This window comes from Cricetulus griseus, chromosome 3, assembly GCF_003668045.3.
Source record: "Cricetulus griseus strain 17A/GY chromosome 3, alternate assembly CriGri-PICRH-1.0, whole genome shotgun sequence".
Taxonomy (NCBI): Eukaryota; Metazoa; Chordata; class Mammalia; order Rodentia; family Cricetidae; genus Cricetulus; species Cricetulus griseus.
The window spans coordinates 111,995,038-112,016,720 of NC_048596.1; the positions used below are offsets into that span (position 1 = coordinate 111,995,038).

Below are 21,683 nucleotides of genomic sequence, written 5' to 3' on the forward strand. Positions count from 1 at the left end.
TAATTAATTTATATTTTTAAGCTGCAAAGAAGACTTAAGTTTCTATATATGAATCATAGAAAACTTAGATTGAACATATAAAGTCATATAGAAAATACCTGAGGAGAAAGAAAGAGAGAGAGAGAGAGAGAGAGAGAGAGAGAGAGAGGGAGAGAGAGGGAGATATGAAAGGATAGGGAGGAAGAAAGTGAGGAAGTCAGAGAGAAGAGAGTGAGAGAGGTGAGAAAGACAGATACACACAGAATATACAGTAGGGAGAGAGAGAAGGAAGGATATGACAGAAAGGGGTAATGAAACGAGAATTATTTGAAAATATATATGCACCTTATATGTAGCTTCTTGAATTATTTTCCAAAGAGCATATCTGTATATTAATGTTATTACTTACAGCAGTAGCAGGACTTATTCGTTTTTCTTTTCTGGTGACATGTCCAGAAAAGAATCTAGTATGGCCAATATCACTGCAATAAGTTGATTCATCTTTATGGGGATCTCTGACATCCAGGAGCTACAAAGTTTATGTGGAGTGCTCTTCTTAATGATGTACATGGCAGCCCTAATAAGTAACCTGATCATTATCATACTTATCACCCTTGATCTGCAACTTCAAACACCAATGTACTTCTTACTGAAGAATTTGTCCTTACTAGATGTCTTCTTTGTGTCAGTTACCATCCCAAATTTTGTTTTCAATAACCTAACACACAACAACTTCATTTCCATTGTGGTTGTGTGGTTCAGGTATTTTTGTTGAGTACTTTAACAGGAGGGGAAGTATTTATCCCGACTGCCATGTCCTATGACCGCTATGTTGCCATTTGCAGTCCCCTGCACTATGATGCCACCATGAATGGTGGTACCTGTGTGCTTATGGTGGGTATTTCCTGGACTACTGGAGTAGTCTTTGGGGCCATAAACACAGCTGGCACATTTTCCATGTCATTCTGTGGCTCAAATGTGATCCCACAGTTTTTCTGTGATGTTCCCTCATTGCTAAGGATTTCATGCTTTGAAACACTTTTGCTCATTAATACAAATCTTGAAATTGGTCTGTGTCTAGGCATAATTTGCTTTATCTGTGTGGTGATCTCTTATTTTTACATTTTCTCTACTGTATTTAGCATTCCTACCAGTAAGGGTCAATCCAAAGCTTTTGCCACATGCATTCCCCATCTCACTGTTTTCACTGTTTTCACGGCAACTGCTTGCTTTGTCTATCTGAAGCCACCCTCAATTATTCCATCAATCACAGACAGGCTTTTTTTCTGTACTGTACACTCTGTTATCACCAACAATCAATCCATTGATCTATAGCCTGAGGAACAATGACTTCAAGTGTGCTCTGAGGGGTTTGCAGTAAAACCTTTGCCTAAGGGGTTCACATAATTTAACACTTCAGAGTATCTGTCAGTGAGATAGTGTCTCAGAATGTACAAGCAAGTTTTGTGATTTCTGACATAGCCAATAAATATGTAGATACTCATTTTTACCCTGAATAATTAGACTCTCAGAATAACAATGATATGAAGTGAGATCAGAAAATTATATTATATGAGAATAACATATGACATCAAGGCACCAGTTTCTGTCTGCTATGCTAAAGCTGTTCCCAATTGGGAAGTATAACTATCTAAAAGGACTGGTAATTTTTTAAATGTAGGATTAAATAAATATCTTATCATTTGACAACTTCTTATATGATTCATTTACAAACAAAAATAGCAACTAAAAGAGTGGAATCATGTAAACTGTAAAGGTAAATTGTCACAAGCTTTTGTTGATAATATTTCTAGTTTTTACAAAGAATAAGCAAGAATTCAACCCATTTGTCCTAGTGCCTAGAATACCTAATCCTTCAAGAAGTGTTGAATGCTTAAAGCAAGGACAAATCTGGAAGAAGTTCACATGATAAAACTGCTAAAAAAATAAGTTGTAGCTACTCAGGTTGAGTGTATTATTAGACAAACATTGGAGAGTTTGACATTTGTATGGTTGTTTTTCTGTTGTTTCTCCTGAAGGAAAAATTTATAGGTGAGAGGAGGGAGCCTCCTGAGTTTAAGGAGTGTGGCTAATAATATTAAAAGCTATAGTGAGTTTAAAAACACAAGGTTTTTGTCCCATATTATAGAAGTGTTAAACAACTGTTGAGGAGAGGAGACTTTCTGACTATCCTGGAGCCTGGAAGCTATTTGACTTCATGCATCAAGCAGCAGTCATGCAGCTGTCTCCAATACTAGGAATGGAAGATTTGGTTGCTGCTGCTAGCTTTGAGACTTCTTTTCTCCTATAAGTAAGTAATCCCAATAAACATATTGGCTTACGAATTTGAAGTTCATTTGAGTTACTTAGGTCTTTCTCTGTTTCTCTATCTTGTATGAGTAGATGTTTATTTACAGATAAAAGATTACACATAGGTCATCCATATATGCTTATCAGTCTGCCTGCAGTGCAGGAAAACATCAATTCTAACTACATGGAGGTGAGTATTCTTGCCAGTGTCTGGAATTGTATACTCAAATTGTATAAAACAAGAATCACTTAACCAAGAAATATTTCTCAAGGTTAATTTACCAGTGTCTTTGAAAACAAAATACTTTCTTTGATACTTTATAAATATACCTATAGATTGTAAACATTATCAGAATAATTACTTGTCCTTTATAATCAATTGGTTTTTATTACTTGAAAATCTAAGGAATTTCCCTTGAGATTTCTTAATGTATATCCACTTTCAATTATATAACCAATGATGCATAGTCATTTTTACAAAGGGTTACTTATGTAAGAGTAAAGGATTGGTACAATGTCTCCCTCCTTTAAATCCTATTCTATCTTAGACCCACATAATGAGACAAATCACTTATCACTCTCCTTCAAGAGGAAATCAAATGTACTTACCCTTCTTGGTTACACGATGTGTGTGGTCATTTAAATCATTGCCTATGACAAATCCCTTGAGCAATGTGCACTTCCTTAAAACTCTATCCAGAGATGGACCTGGAGGCAGAACAAAGCATCTAGTACCAGCCACCATTACTGTCTTGACCCTCCACCTCTGGTATAGAGGTGAGTGCCAGGTGCTCTTCCAGTACACGTTTGCCTCTTTGAATCACCTGACATGCTTCCAAAAAACCCTTCTTGCAACCAAATCCCCCAGAGGGACCTGGAGGCAGAACAAAACATCCAGCATTGGCCAGCATTCCTGTCTTGCCCCTGAACCCTCCAGGAGAGAGGAGGAAGAAACCTTGAAGCCATACCCACTAAGAGAGGGAGAGACCCCACCTATACACACTGGAAGAAGAGATGAGAAGATGATAGTATCAGAAAACATTTAACAACAGAAAGACTTATATGTTACCAGCGGAGTCTAGAAATTCTATACAAATAAGACCTGAACATCCCAACACAGATGATGACCTTAAAACAAATTTACGACAATGATAGAGGCACTCAAAGAAGAAATAAGAAAATTCAATAAGGAAATGGAAGAATAAAAAAACAAAATATTGGAAGAAATAGAAGAAAAGACAAACCAAAAATTCAAGAAATCAACAAATCACTTAAAGAATGCAAAGAAAGCCAAAAAAAAAAAAAAAACCAATCAAACAGATGAAGGAAACAATTCAAACTGTTCAAGGCCTGAAAACTGAAATAGAGACAATAAAGAAAACAAAAACTGTGGAAATACTGGAAATAGAAAAACTGGATAAATGATCAGGAACTACAGATGCTAGTATAACCAACAGAATATAAGAGATGGAAGAGAGAAACTCAGGTGTTGAAGACAAGCTAGGGGAAATAGATTCATCCCCCAAAGAATAACATAAGTCCAACAAACCCTTAACACAAAATATCTAGGAAAACTGGGACACCATGAAAAGACAAAACCTAAGAATAATAGGTATAGCAGAAGGCAAAGTAGCCCAGCTCAAAAGTGCAGAAAACATAATCAACAAAATCACAGAAGAAAAATTTCCTAACCTAAAGAAGTACATGCCTATGAAATTATAAGAACCCTAGCAAAAAGCAATTATACTTAACCAAAACAAAGGTCCCTTCCACATAATAATCAAAACACCAAACATACACAATAAAGAAAAACAATATTAAGAGCAATGAAAGAAAAATACCAAGTAACATACAAAGGCAGACCTACCAGCATTACACCTGACTTCTCAAAGTAAACTCTGAAAGCCAGAATGTCCTGGATAGATATTTGACAAACAATAAGAGAGCACAGATGCCAGTTCAGACTACTAAAACCAGCAAAACTCACAATCACTGTAGATGGAGAAAACAAGATATTCCATGACAAAACTAGGTTTGCACAATACATTTCCACAAATCTAGCCCTACAGAAAGTACTGGGAGGAAAACTCCAACTCAAGGAATTTAACTATACTCACAAAAACACATGCAATAGATAATCCTTTTTATCAAAAGCCAGAAAAGGGGGAAAATTCACACACCACCACCACCAAAAACAAATGCAAACAAAAACAAGAATCAACCATCAATGGTCATTAATATCTCTCAATATCAATGGTCTTAACTCACCTATGAAAAGACACAGACCAACAGAATGGATATGAAGACAGAATCCATCCTTCTGCTGAAAACAAGAAACACATCTCAACTTCAAAGACAGATGTTACCTCAGAGTAATGGAATAGGAAAATATTTTCCAATCAAAGACCCTAAGAATCAATCTGGTATAGCTATTCTAATATCTAACAAATTGGACTTCAAACTAAAATTAATCAAAAGAGATGAAGAAGATCATTTCATATTTATCTCAGGAAAAAATCGTCATGATGAAGTCCCAATTCTGAACATCTATGTCCCAAATACAAAGGCACCCAAATTCATAAAAGAAACATCATTAAAACTCAAATCACACATTAAACCCCACACACTTACAGTGGGAAATTTCAAAATTTGCAGGAAAATGAGGTAACCCAGTTACAAAAGACAAACATGGTATGCCCTCACTCATATATGGATTTTAGACATAGAGCAAAGGATTACTATCATTTAGTCCCCACCTCCAGAGAAGCTTGGAAACAAGGAGGACCCTAAGAGAGACATACATGGTCCCCAGGAGAAGGGGAAAGAGACAAGATCTCCTGAGCAAATTTGGTTCATGGGGGAGGTGAGAGGGAGTTAGGAGTATGAGAAGGGAGAAGAAGAGGGAGAGGAGGATATGAGTAAGATTGAGTAAAGGGAAGAATAGAGAAGAGCAAGAAAAGAGACACCATAATAGAAGGAGCCATTATAGTTTTAAAGAGAAATCTGGCACTAGGGAAATGCCCAGAGATCTACATGGATGACCCCAATTAACAATCTAATCAATAGCAGGGAGGCTACCTTAAATGCCCATCTCCGATAATTAGATTGATGACTACATTTTATGCCATCCTAGAGCCTTCATCCAGTAACTTATGGAAACAGAAGCAGACACCCACAGCTAAAAATCGAGCTGAAATTCTGAAATCCATATGCAAAGAGGGAGGAGTGATGAGCAAAGGGGTCAAGCAAAGGGGCTGGAGAAACCTACAGAAACAGCTGACCTGAACAAGGTGGAGCTCATGGACTCCAGATCTGGGAAATCAGAATAGTACTGAACAGACATCCTGATTGTGGGTGTCAGTTAGGAGAACTGAGCAGTCTATGGAACCTCTGGTAGTGGATCAGTATTTATCCCTAGTGTACAAATGGTCTTTGGAAACCCATTTCACATTTCACATAAATGGATACTCTCTCAGCCAGACACATGGGGGAGGGCCTAGGCTCTCCTCCAAATGATGTGACAGACTTTGAAGATCCCCTATGGAACACCTCCCCATCCCTGTGGAGCAGAAGGGGAATGAGATAGGGGGTGGGTAAGGTGCAGAGTAGGAAGGGAAGGAAAGGGAACTGGGATTGACATGTAAAACAAGATGGTTTATAATTTAAATGAAAATATATTAAAAATCTATTAGGCACTGACTACACAATGAAACAATGAATGTGTATGACTAAATTTGGTTTTCATGCTAAATGACTTTCAGTAATGAGTAAGTATTCTGAAGGGTTCATGTGTTTTTGTACTACCAAATATTTAAATACTACCAAATATTAATATCATAGTCTTTACCTAAACACCCCAAGTCAAAATCATTAACATGAACTTCATTATAAATAAGTGTGATAGTTATTGTTTATAAACTTTATAAAATTAAAATTATGCAAGAAAAAACCACTAAGTATGTTTTCGTAGTAGTCTGAGTGAGGTGGAAGATTCATCTATGTTTATGTGGGACTGAATTCTGTGGTCTAGGAATCTATCCTGGATAAATGGAGTTGTAGATGGGATGAAAGAATAAATTTCTCTGTGCTTCTAACAACAGATTTATTGTGATCATCTATGTCATGGTCTGACAGTACCCTTTCCTGTATGTGATGGAATACATATGAAAACAATGAGGCAAATTAGAAATTTCTTCATAAATCACTGTTTTAAGTATTTTGTCACACTAGTGTGAAATGTAACTAATACATAATATTGGTAATCAAGGAGTAAGGGACTAAAATATTTAAAATCTTTCTATATTTCTGATTACTTTGGAATTGACATGCAGTAAGAAAGTGAAAAAATTTGGAGGTATGGCTTAGAAAAGCCTAAGAGCAGAGCATTATGAGCCTTCTAATGAGTTTTTATAGTTCAGAATTCCTGGTGACTAAAATAGTGGGTAATTGGCTCTTGAGGCATTTTTCGGGGAACAAGGGCTCTATTTGGTGCTGAAAACTGGACATAAAGAGATTTGTATTGATTCCTGATTTTTTCTCATCAGGAAAGTATTTCTTCTAAATGCTGTGTTCTATGACTGCTATGTTGCTATCTGTTTTCCTCTGTAATATGTGGCCATTATGAATGGTGGTCCCTGGGTGCTGATGGTGGGTATTTCTGAGGTTACCTGGGTACTCTTTGGAGCAATATATATACAGGTGGTACATTTTCCATGCATTTCTATGGCTCCAATGAGATCTTCTAATTATTCCGTGATGCTGCTTTGGTTTAGGTAAAGGAGCAATTAAAAAATAAAACTAAAAGTAACTAAGAACACCAAAAAAAGATGTTTCTTCATGAAATCCGTTAAGAAAGAATTGAGAGGAAAATCTTCTGTTGCCCAGACTCATAGCACCTTATACAAACGCTAGATCCAGGCTACAGCATTAAATGAATCCCTTATATTTCATAATTATAGATTTGCATTTTATTTTTATTTATCTCATTTATTTGTTTTTCATATTGATACATAGAAATTGTACACAAATGGGAGTAATGTGATCATTTGATGCTTGAATAAATTAGTAATGATTGTTTTGAGGTGCCTTTTCTGTCCAAACATTCAAAATTCCTTATAATCTTTCTAAAGTTAGCTAAAGTATATGCAATATTCTTAAAAGGATAGCTTATTAATACATAAATAGAAACAAGTACAAAATAGAACCATAAATAATTCTCCTTAAACATTATGAAATATCCTAAAATAAAATAAGAATAACTTATATCACATATAGTGCATGCTAATCAGAATTGATTTTCAATACTGGTGGTTTAAGGTTTTATATCTCAACTTTAGAAAAACTACATAGCTTGTGCACTGCCTTAAGGAAATTCCAAAGGTAGTATTGAGAGACAGAATGAAATAGGGAGAGAGGGAGGGGGAAAGGGAAGGAGAAGAGAGGGAGTAAATAGGAAGTGAAGAAAGTTAGAAGGGACTGAGCAAAGGAGTAGGACAAGAGGGAATGAGAATTGTTCAGAAAAACTATAAAAGGAAAAGAAAGAGGAGAATGGAATGAGAGGATAAGAGAAAGAAATGACACTTTATGTAAAAGTGTATCATTTTATACTTTTGGTGTCTGACACATATTTTACCAAACATTATATTTTACCAAGCATTTCTATACATCAATATTATTATTTGCAACATTGCTAATATTTACCCACATATAGTTCCCTGCATTATGAATGTAGTATGTCATTGTCACTTCAGTAACCAGACTCATCCTTCTGAGATTCTCTGATATCCATGAGATACAGACATATTTGGAATTTTCTTTCTGTTGATTTCCTACAACCCTTAGAGAGTAACTTCATTTTTACAACCCTAACATTGCCTCCAGCTCTATGCATTGTGCTGCTAAGAAAATACATTCTTAATTTTATTCATAGGAAAATATGACTGTGTTTTTTTGACAAATTCTCATATAATTTCATTGACCTGATAAATCTCATTTTTAGAAAACAGAAACTACTACAACACTAATTGTCTTAAGACATGGGTTCTTAATAAGGCTATCAAGAAAAATTGGCCTATTGGGTTGCCCAGAGTGTAGCCAAGTGACTTTGAGAGGTTTGTTAGGAATGTGTTCATTATATATGTTTTCAAAGGAATCCATATTAAAGTTTATAAAAAGATAAAATATTTTCCTTGCTGTTCATTTTTGCTTTCTCAGCATAATAAAGACCGTTTAACACATAACTTTGAGTTTTCTAACAACCTTAAAGACAGAAGAATATGATATGATTTACAAGCTCACTAAAGAGAGATAGGTTCCCATATCATATTCCTTCATGGTGATCCAATCATAAACTGAGCTCTAGTGGATGTTAAAAAATCCCTACTCAATTTAACCTGCTGGGAAATCTAAAGAATAACTCATATATAGGAATGTGAATCATCTGAGTTTTTGTAAGGTACAAATTTTAAATTTCTATTGGTAAAATGTTAAAATATGCTCTCAAAAATATTTTTTAAAAATATCCTACATATGGAAGAAATTGGGGATTGTATTAAAAACATTGTATTTCAGTAGTGACTCATTCAGCTTGATACCTCATAATTTGTCTTCTTTCTGCATTTCCCCAGACATAGGATTATAATAGCCTGGCAAGGGTCCAGAAAGTCTGTCATCTATCACATATTTTGTCCAGAGTACACAGACAGGTTTTCTATAAATATTCCAAATAAGATTCATCTTATGTTGCACTAGAGTTGTGTTTTTCTAAATGCTATTTCTAGTGGAATTTGTCCTATATACTTGCCCTGTGCACATCTGTGTAAATTCCATATTTTTAAGCAGTCAACCTCAATAATGAAAAAAACATTTAATATATTATTGTAATAAATGATTTTTATTGTAATAAATTATGCCAACTGAAGAATGAAGACATTTTAGTAAAAATGTTTGTATATGGTTATACATGATTATATTTGCCTCATCAGCTGGAAAATGAGATGGCCCCATATACTCCATATTAGTCTCAATTATTTAGTCATGTAACACTTACAAACACATATGCAAATATACACAAACACACACACACACACACACACACACACACACACACACACACACGGAAAGACACAGAGAGATTTGTTTACTGGTAATTTAATAAAGAATAGAGTAATAAAATAATTTTGAACTAATAAATAATATAATTTGAATGTGTGGCACTTGACTTGTATCAGGACATACCAGATAATATTCAAAAGTGAATGCTAAACAATATGGAATTATGATGAAAAATACTCAAGGAAATGAGAGGATATTTGGTTGGAGTTTCTTAATTGAAATCCAATGCTTTAGGGATCCTGGCTTTTGAAAATTATAGCACATTAGGAATATCTGGTCTCCACAAAAATAAAAAATTAAACATAATAGTCAATGTTGCAAAAGGGATTTAGCAAACATTAGTGACAAGAACTCCACAATTAAATAGGGAATGTGAGTAATAACTCCTGTGTCAGACTGTGTTCTGGTTGATTCTTATCTAAGTCTGATCACAGTTTCTCAACAGTGTCCAGATAATTTCAGTTTATTCTGCTTAGAGAGGCAACCCCTGTTTAATCTAAAGGGAAATATCAGGATGAGCAATCTTTATTTGCTTTGCATTGTATTCGTAATGCTAAATGTTTTATTTGGAAGATTTGGTATTTCTTTCCAATTTGATTAATACTGCTTCTTATGGGATCTGCCTCATTAGTGAGTCATCTAACTACAATCCTCCATTATTCAAGACATTTTAGGTAAACGAATAATTACTTCCTAGTGGTTCTTTGTAGATAATGTAAAGGGTGGTAATAATAGGAAACATCTTGGTTAATCTGTCATTTTTTAAGCCTTTAATGGAAAGTATTATGGGTTAGATATAAACACAATGCTTGTCCCCAGGGATGAGCACCTATTTCTTTGAAAGTTTAAGACAACCAAATGCAAAGTAAATTAGGGGAGATGTCAAAATTTTATGTTATCCTTGGCTTTCCATTATACACTTGCAATCATTTTAGGTAAAGCAGTATCTAAATCTGAGTTATTATTTCCTTAACATTTCTTGAAGAAACCTGGTAAGAAAGAGTTAAGACAAATGTTCATTACATTGTTCAGATTTTTATTTTCAAAACTCACAGCCATCTAATACAAATGCAGGTTTGTATTTGTAGGATTAAACAAAACTATTACATTTAATTTTTACCTTTTATGTATTACATGTTTTGTGTTTATCTTTTGTTTATGCATATTTACACATAATGATGTACATTATATGAAGTAATATGATCTTTTGATACATGCATTACCATATTGATGTAATTTTTACATTTATCATTATAACTAGTATGGCTCTGTTACCAAAATAATCAAATCTCTTTCTTGCATCCTACTGACATGAACTCAATATTCATAAAAAATATACTAAAACTAAAATGGAATCAAGAGTTTCCCGAACCCATGAAAATACTTTTTCTAAAATAATTATGACAATATATATTTGAAATTATAAGATTAATTTATATCACATATTGTTTCTGCTACCCCAAAGATTAAAAAAACTCCTTTTCATGAGTACAGCCTTAAATATAATCCAAGCTGAGTTGAGAGAGATAGGGTGAGAATAAAGACAGAGAGAAAGAGGAGAGAGAGGGAGAGAAGAGAGAAGAAAGATGGAGATATATACACACAAAACAAATATACAGAAGGGAGATAAAGAGGACAAGAATAATGAGAAGAATGAAGAAAGAAATGAGAATGTTTTGAATATGTATTTTTACCTTGTATGTAGTTTCTTAAATTCTTTCTACAGATTATATCTTTATAACTCATGATTACTCATGGCAGTAACAGCATTTATTCATTTTTCCTTTTATACTGACAGGGCTTAAAAGGAATCTGGAATGGCCAATGTCACTGCCTTAACTGGATTCATCCTTATGGGGTTCTATGACTTCAAAGACCTACAGACTTTATGTGGATTGTTCTTCCTAGTGATATACATGGCAGCATTAATAAGTAACCTCATCATCATCACTCTCACCATGCTTGACTTGAAGCTTCAAACACCCCTGTACTTCTTGAAGAATTTGTACCTGTTGGATGCCTTCTTTTTGTCAGTTCCTATCCCCAAATTATTTTTCAATAGCCTAACTCACACCAATTTCATTTCTACTCTTGGTTGCACATTTCAGGTATTTTTAATGACTTCTTTCACAGGAGGGGAATTATTTGCCCTGACTGCTATGTCCTATTACCACTATGTTGCCATTTGCTATCCCCTGCATTATGATGTTATCATGAATAGCAGTGCATGTATGCTGATGGTGGGTGTTTCCTGGGCTACTGGGGTACTATTTGGAGCCATATATACAGCTGGCACATTTTCCATGTCTTTCTGTGGCTCAAATGTGATCCTACAGTTTTCTGTGATGTCCCCTCATTGCTAAGGATTTCCTGCTCTGAAACACTTATGTTCATTTATGTAAGTCTTGGAATTGGACTGTGTCTGGGCATGTCTTGCTCTATATGTCTGGTGATCTCTTACTTTTACATTTTCTCCACTGTGCTTAAGATTCCTACCACTAAAGGTCAGTACAAAGCATTTGCAACATGCATCCCTCACCTCCCTGTTTTCTTAACTACTGCTTGCTTTGTCTATCTGAAGCCACCCTCAAATGTTCCATCAATTACAGAAAGATTTTTTCTGTGCTGTCACTGTGTTACCTCCAACACTTAATCCTTTGATCTACAGTCTGAGGAACAATGATATCAAATGTTCTCTGAGGAGGTTACAGCAAAATCTCTGCCTAAGGGGTTCATGTCATTTAATACTTCAAAATATGGTGCCTCACAATTTGATAGCAATATTTGTAATTTTGACATAGGAAAGACAAGTGTAGATACTCATTTTGCCCTTAGTAAATAATCACTCAGAATGATCTAAGATCGGAAAATGAGATCATGTGTAAGTAACATCTGAAGTAATGGTACCAATTTTTGTTCTGGTATGCTAAACCTATTCTCCTTTGGGAACTATATATTTTTTAAATGTGAGATTTAATGTCTTATCATTTGATAACTCTCTATATGATTCATTTCCAAACAAAAATAGCAACTACAATAACAAAGCTACTTAAAGAGTAGAAGCATGTGAATCATCAGGGAAAATTCACAATGTTTTCTCTGCTAATTTTTCTAGGATGTAGAAAGAATAGGTTAAAAAGTCAACCCAGTTGGCCTAGTTCCTAGTGAGCCTAATCCTTAAAGGTATATCAAATCTGTAAAAAAGACAAATCTGGAGAAAGATCATTTAATACAAACACTAAAATAGAAGTAGTAGCCACTCAAGTTGAGAATATTTATCTGCCAGACAGTGGAGAGCTTGAAATTTATGTGGTTGTTTGTCTGATGTTTCTCCTGAATAGAAACATTATAGGTGATAGGAGTGATGCTTATAGTCAAAGGAACACATCTAAATAACCTGAGTTTACATAGAAGTGTTAAACAACTGCTGAAGAGATGAAACTCTCAGAATATACAGAAGCCTTTAAGAGGCTTTGTGATCTGTGATGATATTTGAACTTCAGAATCAAGCAGAAGATGTATAGCTATCTTTTTAAAAACAGGTCTTGCCTCAAATTGATTTGTAAAAAATAGTGTAGGGCATGATCATCTGCAGATAGTGTGTAGGTGTGTCACACCAGTCCAACTGTCTTCACAGTGACAGAAACCATATCTATGGGGCCTTCACAGGGACCTGGTCACCTTTGGGAGCCTGTGCTGGAGCTGAATCCTGGGCCTTAGTTGTAGCCGAGGCCTCTGCCTTGGTTTAAACCTTGGACTTTAGTTGGAAAAGCCAACGACCCTTGACCATGTAGCCTCTAATCCGTTTCCCAAGCTTGGGAAGAGCGATGAAAGTAAGGCTGGTGAGTTTGCAGCTGGGGCACTTTGGCGTCTTGGGCTTCACCACCTTGGGCTTCACAAGGTCCTTGATTGCTTCGGCACAAGAACTCATCGCCTTCGCATTGTTTGCCTGCATCTTCTTCAAGTCTTTTTTGGTGTGTTTCTTTGGACAGCACATGTTCCTCAGGAACTTGGGGTCAACACCCTTAAGTAACTTGTATCTTTGTGATCTGTGTTTCTTTAAGCCATTTCTTTGCCATTTCCTGAACTGCTTGTGTTGATGTGGTTTCTGGACTTGGCCATGTCTGAATGGTATCACGTGGTTCCATAAGCGCCTGCGACCCAAAGAGAAATGATATGTTTTGATATAGAAAAAGATAACAAAAAGATATATAGATGTCATCCTAACTACATGCAATTGAATGGATGTTCTTATCAGTATCTAGAAAGAAATTATGGAAGCAACTACAAATGCAAAAGACAAGAATCAATTGTCCATGATATATTTTTTAAGGTGAATTCACCAGTGTCTTCAAACACAAATGATTTTCTTTTTTAAGTTTTAATTTTCTCTGCATACTATATTTTATCAGAATAATAATCCATCCTTTATTGTTTATTATTTTTCACTACTAGAAAGACTATAATATTTTCTATGCGGTTTTCATAATGTACAACCAATTTCAATTATAATGACAATGATGTATAGACATTTACCAAGGTTTACTAGAATCAGAGTAATGGACTAAAGAGATGTCCACTTGCCTTATATACTACTGCATTTTACACACAGATAACCAGACAAATTCCTATTGCTCTCATTCAAACAGAAAACAAATGTATTCATCCTTCTAGAATATACTAGATTTTAAAACCACTACCCATAATGACTCCTTTGAGCAGTGGGCACTTCCTTAAAACATCATTCTACTGAGCATTTCACCAAGTTACACTAGTAAAACTTAATAATAATAAATACAATTTGTAAAAACGTGACCCTACTATGTTTGATTTAAAAACTGTATATGATTTTGCTTGATTTCACCACAGTGTAATTTCAAGACCTCAATTAAAACAACAAAGGAGGCATAAACAACATCATCTTACATTGCCATTAACTTTAGCAGACTCATAAATAAAACCATTCTTCTTGCCCTAACATGGTCCCCACCATATCACTCTCTCTGCTGTCTGGTGTGCAGATTTCAACTGTCTTTACAAATAAACTTTTTTTAACTGGTCTTTTGTGTCTGTTTATCAATTAGTTCATTGATGAGCCAAAGTACCTAGTAAGAAAGTCATCTATCTTTGCTTGCCAAACTCCCCCAAAGTTTCCATGGTCTTGTCTTTAACGCCCTCTTGCTGTATGAGTGAGAAAAACATCCTGAACTCACACACTTGAACTTTTTTGATTCTAAAAGCTAACTCAGGTAAGTTCACTTCTGTGTTTTGTTTGTATCTTTGTTGTTTTTACTCACTAATACTTCTTCCTACATGCTGTGGACTTCTTTCCATGGATTTAAACTCAATCACATTTATTTTAAAGAAAATTTAAAGATAATAGAAGTCTTTTGTCTTATCCTGATCTTACTGATGCAAGAGAATAGGATGGAGAAGAGGTTCAAGAAACATCAATAATAGGATGCAGAGAAAGAGAGAGAGAGAGAGAGAGAGAGAGAGAGAGAGAGAGAGAGAGAGAGAGACAGACAGACAGAGAGACAGAGAGACAGACAGAGACAGAGAGAGACAGAGACAGAGACAGAGAGACTGAGAGGGCGACTGAGAGATAGAGAGAGACAGAGACAGAGAAGGATTATAATTTTTTCAAATACAGGCAACATATAACAAAATAGTAATCTGGTAGAAATGTGTTCATTATGTTAATAACTGAAAAGGAGGGATAGGTTTTGGGCACAAGAATATTGAGCCTTGGAATTTTTTTTCAGAAATCATACAAAATTAAAAGGGAAATTAGGATGTTTTTTAAAAGCAATATAATAGAAATATTAGAATTTAAAACATCACTGTAGCTAATAAGAAAGACTTGCAGACAGTGGAATCAGCAGATGAAACCAAGAAAAAGAAATAGTTGTGATGATGGGGACAGGGTAGCTTTATAAATGCCAAAGACTGATGTAAAACCAAAACTTTGAAACTGCCACAGAAAACACTTCAGGTTAGAAGCATGTGTGAATATTTATCTTTTCAGATTTGTTTTTCACATTTATTACTTTTTCTTGAATTTTGCATGTAACTATCATATTTATTTCACTTCCAATCCATCATCTTCTAATTTCATCTCCTTCAATGTCCTCCTCCCCTCACTTCCTTTCAAATTTATGGCATCTTCTAAAAAATAATTATGGTTTACACACACACACACACACACACACACACACACACACACACACACCAAAAAAGGAAAAAGGCAAGGGCATACACCACCACTAATATTACCAATGGTATTTTAGTGCTGTGATATAAAGGAAAATTGAAGGAACTTCTTTACCTGCACTTAGTGGTTTCTTGTATGCATAGACTTAAGAAGAGTTAAACCCAGCAGATACATCTATAATGTATAAGAACATATTTAATATGAATTTTCCTAGTCAGAAATAATATAGGAAAAGGGTAATAGACTTAAAAATTCGTTTCATTGTTCATAAGACTTTTGTATATATTTACTTGGAAGTAGCCTTTTTTTCTAAATTACTAAAACTGTGTATCCAATGTATAGAACAAAAGTACTTACAATTGTTGAGAGACAGCTTTAGAAATAAATGTTTCAGCAAATACATATAGTCATGTGAAAGAAAAAAGGAAAATAATATCCATATTATTTAATAAACTATTTTAGCATATATGACATCCACGAGGAGGAAATATATAGAAATCTTTTTCTCTTACAAAAGCATCCCTTAAGGGCTGCTGTTGTCACAGAAATGTGTAAACTTTGTCATGCATTCTTTAGGATTATGCAAGTGAGGAAATGTTTTGTATTTTTACGAACTCAGGATTTCAGGACAGAAGAATGGGGGGGGGAGGAAGCAAAGTCACAAACAAGCCTGTGAGAATTCACTAGAGTATATTTCTCACTGCTGTGACAAAGGACATTATAGAAAGGACTAAAGTGATGGAGGATTTAGTTTGATAATCAGATCCAGAGGCATTAGCCCACCGTGGCAGGAAGAACTTTGCAATTGATAATCTTTCCATTTTGGGATGAGTGTCCCTCTTCACATACTCAACCAGATTGTAAGCAGCACTAAAAGAAGTGCCATGTTCTAAGCCTTCAAGAATTTCTCTGCTTTTCTCCACCCACAATTTAGGCTTCATTTCTTAATAATTCCAAGCCTCTTAAAAAATCTTGATCATCTGGAATCACAGGGTGAAATCATATGATACTTTTGGTGATATTTTATAAGGAAACCCTGGGATAATTTATATCACAAAATCTGTAATAATGCATGATATGAATGACACAAAACCCATATCCAGTTATTAGGTTAGTTTTATGATAAATCTTTCTGCCAAAAGTCGCCTGAGCCCCACCGGCATGTGTGAGCTTTACACCAACCGCCTGACTGAGTTAGGCCCAAATGAATACACAGAAACTTGTATTTAGGTTCAAAGCTGCTTGGCCAATGACTAGGATTCTTATCTGCTAGCTCAGTATTAATTATCATAAATCTATATATTTTATAAGACTTATCTTATCGGACACCTTATTGGTGTCCGTCCTTGCCAGTGGATCACATTGTGCCATTTCTCCTTCGCTTAAATATGAGTCTCCTTGTTATGTCACTTCCTGCCTAGATCACCATTTCTCTACTACATTTCCCAGAATCCTCTTTGACACCTAGTCCTATCTAACTTGCTGTCTCATTGGCCAAACAGTACTTTATTCAATAATCAATAAGATAAACATACACAGAAGTACATTCCTCATCAGGTTAGTAGCAACAGTCAAGATATGACAGACTTTAAAGGTGCCTGGTGGAGGGCCTCACTATCCCTGGGGAGGAGTTGGGAGGGGTGAGTTGGGGTGGATCAGGGGAACATGGGAGGATGGGAGGATGAGTGAATTGGGGGATGGATAAGTAAATATGAGTAGTAATTAAAGAATTTAAATAAAAATATTTTAGATTGAAACATGATTACAACAATTAAACTGATTAAATCATGTACTAATTTAAATTTTTTCATAGTTATTTTTATACTGAGAGAATGATCATGAAAAAGAAAAATAACTAATTTTGCTCAAAACAATGAGACTTTATTAGAAATATATATATATATATATATATATATATATATATATATATAATATATATATTTGCTTTGGGTTTAAATAGACTTCTTAACCTGCAATTTTTCCAGTTGTCTCATATTAATAAAAATAAAATATTTTGTTTAAGGCTATAAATAGAATTAACAGAATATTAATGATATAGTAATTGAAATGAGTAATAAAATTTTTAAATCTCCATTTTTCTAGTGATAGCATGAACAATACACATAAAAGGGATCAAGCTTTAGTAATCTACATGCCTTACTAGAACTAGTTCATGAAGTACATCTCACCAAGTCTACATTTTTATGACTTCTACTTATTACATTTTCATTAATCCTTTGAGAATTTTGAGTTTTTCCAGTGTATTTGTTCACATTCCTTCCTCAACTATTACCTGATGTATGACAAATTACTGTCTACTCAATTTTGTGTTCCTTTTAAACATTTAAATACCAATTTGTGCTGCCCAAATCTTCTTGTATGTATGATCTAACACAAAAGATTGTGTATCCTAGAAGCGGCTACACTTGTAGAGAAAACTAACACCCAAGATCCCAGAATATAGGAATTTCCAATACCACCTCTGCTAAGGTTATAATTTTGGGTTCAATTCCCCCTTCTATAGTGGGATTTGTTCTGGTTTGGTATTTCATAAGTTGTGCAAATTTTGCCACAACCTATATAAGCTTATAAATACATCTTCCTTTCTGTCAAGAAAATATTACCTTATACTCATATATATTTTATATACATTTTGTCCCTTCCAAGCATTGTTCCTAGAGTCTTTGGACCTGAAAATGCAGTGTTTGTTTTCTTTTTAGGGAAGAATACTATATAGACTCTTATTATCTTCACCCTGACCAGTTTTAAATTTCTGTGTTAATCACTATCGCACTAAATAAAAATATTTTGATCATGGATGAGAGATGCTTTTATCTCAGGGAATAACTATAAGGTATTATAGGATATTTTAATGTTTTGTAACTTTGGGAATATCCTAGTAAAAGGCTCTCCTTCAAGAGATATAAACTCTCTTGTCTGATGTTCATAATATTTGCAGCAGGCAAAACTATCTTTGAAAACATAGCAAATCTGTCAAGATTACATTTAAATTCTATTAGGGACCATGTAACCAAAAAATGAATGCATATCAGAAGTAATTTTGCTTTTAATGTTAATTGACTTTCATTGTTGAGCAATGTTTCTAAAGGCATCATGTGTTTCTCTACTAACACATATTTATGTACATAATATCATCGAATTTCCCTAAACACTCCAAGGCAAAATCATTAATATGAAAGTGATGGTGATTGTTAGTTAAAAATATTTACAAAGTTAAAATCAGTTAAGAAAAAAACCTCTGAGTATGTTTGCATAAAGGTTTGACTGAGGTGGAAAGAATCACACATATTAGTATGGAACTGAATCCGGTGGTCTAGGGCCATATAATGATTCAAAGGGAAGGGAGGATGGGGTTAAAGAATTCATTTCTCTGTGCTTCTTAAAAACAGGTGGAAAATCAGCATCTACCTCATGTTCCTGAGGGCATCCCTTCATGAATGTGATGGAATCGATGAGTAAATAATGAAACAAATTAGAATTTTTTCCTTAAATCACTGTTTTAAGTAATTTGTCACAGTAGAGTGAAATGTTACCAACATGGAACATTGGTAATCAAGGAGAGAGAGTTTAACTATGTTTAGTATCAGTATGTTTTTTCTGAATATTTTGAAATTGATGAGCAGAAGAAAAGTGGAGGAATTTAGAGTGAAGGCTTAGAGAAACTTGAGAATTCAGAGGTTAATGAGCCTTCTCGAGAATTTTTAGGTCATAATTCCTAGAGAATGAAAACAGTGCATTTTTGCCTCATGAGGTTTCATGTGGGAAACAAAGGTCCCTTTTGTTATTGCAAACTGGACATAAAGTGATTTGTGTTGTTTTCGGACTGTGCATTCGACTGCAGTCTGTCCATATCCTGAAAGTTTTGGTCAGACTAAATTGAAATAGATTATGTCCTTTGGTATAGGAATTTTTAAGTAGACATGGTATTCAGTGTGATTAGTAGTCAATGCTTTTATTCATCTATGGTGAGAAATTACTAAAATATAGATAAACTAAATTGATGTGACATGACTGTAAAATTCTCTAAAAGAATAGCCATATAACTTAAAAATTGTGTTAGAGACAATTTGAATATAAGGTTTCAAAAGAATATACAACAAAGGTTGTATAAAGATAAAATGTTTTCCCTGCTGCATTTATTTGCATTATCAAGACAAGATATAATTAGAATTCAGCTCAGAACTTCAAGTTTTCTCACAAATCTAAACATGGAACAATATGCTATGATTTCATTGTTTACAAAGATACCCATGTGCTCTATCTTCCTTCCAGGTGATCTACTTATAAAATGAATGCTAATGAATGTAAAAAAAAAAATTCGACCTCAAGTTGACTTGCTGGAAAATCTTCCTTCATACATCCAAAGAATAGCTCCTGTCTGGAAACATAAATAATTTGAATTGGCTGGGAGATGGTGGCACACGCCTTTAATCCCAGCACTCGGGAGGCAGAGTCAGGTGGATCTCTGTGAGTTCAAGGCCAGCCTGGTCTCCAGATCGAGTTCCAGAATAGGCTCCAAAGCAACACAGAGAAACCGTGTCTTGAAAGCCCAAATAAATAAATAAATAAATAAATAAATAAATAATCTGAATTATTCTAAGGTACAAATTTCAAATTTCCATTGATAAACTTTTGAAATACACTGTCTATAATAATTTTTAGTAATATTATAGATGATGAAGAAACTGGGACAGGTATTTAAAACAATGTAATTTAGCAGTGATTCATTCATCCTTATTTTTATGGTTTTACTTATATATTCCTCCAGTCTTATAATTGTTTGAATAGCCTGGCTAAGGCCTGAATCTTAGTCCTTTACTTAATATTCTCCCTGTGCATAGAAAAATTTTATCTTCAATTGTACAAATGGGATACAACACATGTTGCATTTCAGCTGTTTCTAAAATGCATTCTCCAAAGATCTTTGTCCTTTATACTCTTCCTGTGAATTTTAGCTAAAATCCATTAAGCTCAAGCAGCCAACTGTCTAACCTAAATAAAGGACTTTTATTGCCTTAAAACATGCCATATGGCTTCTCCAAGTCCCCTGACCTGTAGCGGCTGCCAGACTCTTCCTGCCACCAAATTCTGCCAATGGACCTGAAGGCAGTCCAAAGTAGCCAGCATCAGTCGCCATCACTGCCTTCCCCCTCCAACTTCTGGTAGCGTGGTGGAGTGGTGAGAGCCAGGGACTCCACCAAAACTCTCTCTCTCTCTGTATCCCCTGACCTACAGAGACTTCCAGACCCTTCCTGCCACCAAATCCTGAGGAGGGACCTGGAGCCAGTCCAAAGCAGCCAGCATCAGCAGCTATTACTTTACCCCTCCACCCTAAGGTAGAGCATAGTGTGAGCAAGTGAGTGAGAGGAGATAGACCCTTGAGTCCATACCCACAAGAAGAGCGAGAGACCCCACCTATACCACTGGAAAAAGAGATGGGAAGACAACAGTATAAGAACATATGCAATAACAGAAAGACTCATATGAAAACACTAGAGTCTAGGGACACTACACCACCAAAACCTGACCATCACAATGTAAACAAAACAGAAGAGAATGACCTTAAAAACAGTTTCATAAAAATGATAGAGGTCCTCAAGTAGGGTATGAGAAAATCTCAAAATGAAATGGAAGAAAAAACAAACCAAAAAATGAAAGAAATCAACAAATCTCTTAAAGAAAGCAAGGAAAACCAAGAAAAAAGAATCAAACAGATGAAGGAAACAACTTAAGACCTCAAAATTTAAACAGAGACAATGAAGAAAACACAAACTGAGGGGATGCTGGAAATAGAAAAGCTGGGTAAATGATCAGGAATTACAGATGCAAGCATAACCAACAGAAGACAACATGAGACAGAAGACAGAATTTCAGGTGCTGAAGATAAACTAGGGGAAATAGATTCATTGACCAAAGAAAATCTTAAATCCAACAAATCCTTAGCACAAAATATCCAGGAAATATGGGATGCCATGAAAAGACCATATCCAAGAATAATAGGTATAGAAGAAGGTGAAGAAATCCAACTCAAAGGCCCAGAAAATAT

The 21,683-nt window shown here is 34.8% G+C and overlaps 3 pseudogenes; 2 read left to right on the forward strand and 1 right to left on the reverse strand.

The window, feature by feature from the left end:
* Positions 1-448: 448 nt before the first annotated feature.
* Positions 449-1,414, forward strand: LOC113830636 (annotated as a pseudogene).
* Positions 1,415-11,213: 9,799 nt separating this feature from the next.
* LOC118238058 lies at positions 11,214-14,462 on the forward strand (annotated as a pseudogene).
* Positions 13,055-13,524, reverse strand: LOC100758536 (annotated as a pseudogene).
* Positions 14,463-21,683: the final 7,221 nt, after the last annotated feature.